A 3,360-nucleotide genomic window follows, 5' to 3' on the forward strand; every position below is an offset into this window, starting at 1 on the left:
CCAGTCTTCAAGGGTGCTGAATCTGAAGATGCCTATGATTTTCTGGTTGATTGTCATGAGCTGCTACATAAGATGGACATAGTAGAACGATTCGGCATTGAGATTGTGACCTACCAGTTTCAGGGGAATGCCAAAATGTGGTGGCGATCGTATGTTGAGTGTCAACCAGCACAGGCACCACCTATTACCTTGGCCTCATTCTCTAGCTTATTTATGGAGAAGTATATACTCCGGACTTTGAGGGACAAGAGGAGAGATGAGTTCCTGAGCCTAGAGCAAGGCAGGATGTCTGTTACTGCTTATGAGGCTAAATTTCATGCACTATCCAGGTATGCCACCCAGCTTTGCTTCAGTTCACAAGAGCGGATTCGCCGTTTTGTGAAAGGATTGAGGTCAGATTTGCAGATCCCAGCCTTACAGGTAGCTGCCGCAGCAAAATCCTTTCAGGAAGTGGTTGATTTTGTGACAGAGATGGAGGGGGAGAAGACAGACAACTTCACCATGGCGTCGACATCTAAGAATTTCCGTAAGGGAGGTGAGTTTAGTGGTTCTTACTCCAGAGGGCAGAGTTCAGGAGGTTACCCAGCCCGTCCTATTCAGTCTTCACTACAGGGTGTAGCTGGGGGTTTATCATAGACCAGTCAACATTTTTCTGAGTTTGGAGGTTATCCCCAGACTTCGTCATTCTAACACAGACCTATGCTTGACTCCAGAAATTGTTATGGATGTGGAGAGACTGGACATATTAGGAAATATTGTCCAAAATAGAGTTACAGACCCCCAATAGCTAGAAGTAGAGGTGGTCATGGTAGGGGCCACCATTCTGGAGGACGTGGTGGCCATGGTAATGGTGGTCATTAAATCAGTCGGGGTGGCGGGCAAGTTGGAACTACTGCAGTGCAACATGGTAGGGGCAACGGGCAGACAGGTGATAGGGCGTATTGTTATGCTTTCCCCGGGAGGTCTGAAGCACAGACGTCTGATGCTGTTATCAAAGGTAATCTTTTGGTCTGTGATTGCATGGCTTCAATATTATTTGATCCTGGATCCAGATTTTCATATGTATCTTCCTCCTTTTCTACTGGTCTTGATTTATAGTGTTATTTGCTTGACATGCCTATTCGTGTCTCTACTCCTGTGGGTGAGTCTGTGATAGTTGAGAATGTGTATAGGTCTTGTCTTGTGGATTTTGTCGGGAGCAATACTCATGTAGATTTGATTATTCTAGAGATGGTTGATTTCGATATAATTCTGGGTATGATTGGCTTTCTCCAAATTTTACAATCTTAGATTGTAATGCTAAAACTGTGACATTGGCCAAGCCTGGGACAGATCCTCTAGTGTGGGAGGGTGACTATATTTCCCATCCAGTTCATATCATCTCTTTTGTTCATGCTAAGAGAATGGTTAGTAAGGTTTGTTTAGCTTTCTTGGCACATCTCAGAGATGATACTTCCCAAGTACCTTCGATGGAGTCTGTCTTGATAGTCCGTGAGTTTCTGGATGTGTTTCTTGCAGACCTTCCTGGTATGCCACCTGATAGGGATATTGATTTTTGTATTGATCTGGAGTCGGGTACTCGCCCCATTTCCATACCCCCTTATAGAATGGCTCCAGCTGAGTTAAGGGAGTTAAAGGCCCAACTTCAGGAGTTGTTAGGTAAAGGTTTTATTAGACCAAGTGCATCCCCTTGGGGTGCTCCTGTTTTATTTGTGAAGAAGAAGGATGGAAGTTTTCAGATGTGCATAGACTACAGGCAACTGAATAAGGTAACTATTAAGAACAAGTATCCTATTCCCCGCATTGATGATTTGTTCGATCAGTTACAAGGTGCTTGTACCTTCTCAAAAATTGATTTGAGATCAGGTTATCATCAATTGAAAATACGGGCAGCAGATGTGCGAAAGACTGCTTTTCGAACCAGGTATTGGCATTATGAATTCTTAGTAATGTCTTTGGGCCTTACGAATGCCCCTGCTGCTTTCATGAGCCTGATGAACGGGATTTTTAAGCCATATCTGGATCTCTTTGTTATTGTATTTATTCATGATATACTGATATACTCAAAGAGCAGGAAAGAACATGAGGAGCATTTGAAAATTGTATTGGAATTGTTAAGGGATAAAAGGCTTTATGCCAAATTCTCCAAGTGTGAGTTTTGGCTAGATTCAGTGTCCTTCTTGGGGCACGTGGTTTCTAAGGATGGAGTGATGGTGGATCCTTCTAAGATTGAAGCAGTGAAGATTTGGGTAAGACCTACTAATGTTACAGAGATAAGGAGCTTTCTTAGTTTAGCTAGCTACTACCGTCAATTTGTCAAGGGATTTTCTTCTGTTGCTTCCCAATTGAAAAATTTGACTAAGTAGAATGTTCCATTTGTATGGTCGGACAAATGTGAAGAAAGCTTCCAGAACCTCAAGACCTTGTTGACTACTGCACCAATTCTTACCTTGCCAGTGGAAGGTAAGAATTTCATTATTTACTGTGATGCATCTTTTTCTGGTTTAGGTGCAGTGCTAATGCAGGAGAGGAATGTAATTGCTTATGCTTCGAGGCAATTAAAAGTGAATGAACGTAACTATCAGACCCAAGATTTGGAGTTGGCTGCAATTGTGTTTGCATTAAAGCAATGGAGACATTATCTATATGAGGTCAAGTGTGAAGTCTATACAGATCATCGTAGTTTACAGTATGTCTTTACTCAGAAAGATTTGAATATGAGGTAGAGGAGGTGGATGGAACTACTGAAGGACTATGATATTACTATTTTGTATCACCCAGGAAAAGCTAATGTTGTGGCAGATGCTTTAAGTAGAAAAGCAGGGAGCATGGGAAGTCTAGCTCACTTACAGGTTTCTAGATGCCCAATGGGTAGAGAGGTTGAGACTCTGGCTAATGACTTTATGAGGCTGGAAGTACTAGAGAAGGGAGGATTTTTTGCCTGTGTGGAGGCAAGATGTTCTTTTCTTGACAAGATTAAGGGAAAATAGTTTACTGATAAGAAGCTGAGCCGAATTCGAGATATGGTATTGCGAGGAGAGGCTAAAGAGGAAATAATTGATGAGGAAGGCATTTTGAGAATTAAGGGAAGGGTATGTGTTCCCCATGTTCATAATTTGATTCACTCTATTGTTACAAAGGCTCATAGTGCAAGGTCTTCTATACATCCTGGTACAACCAAGACGTATCGTGACCTAAAGCAACATTTTTGGTGGAGTAGAGTGAAGCGTGACATTGTTGATTTTGTTGCCTAATGCTCAAATTGTCAGCAGGTAAAGTATGAACACCAGAGGCCCAGAGGAACACTTCAGAAAATGCCCATTCTTGAATTGAAATGGGAAAGAATTGCAATTGATTTTG

This window comes from Solanum lycopersicum, chromosome 12, assembly GCF_036512215.1.
Source record: "Solanum lycopersicum chromosome 12, SLM_r2.1".
Classification (NCBI taxonomy): Eukaryota; Viridiplantae; Streptophyta; class Magnoliopsida; order Solanales; family Solanaceae; genus Solanum; species Solanum lycopersicum.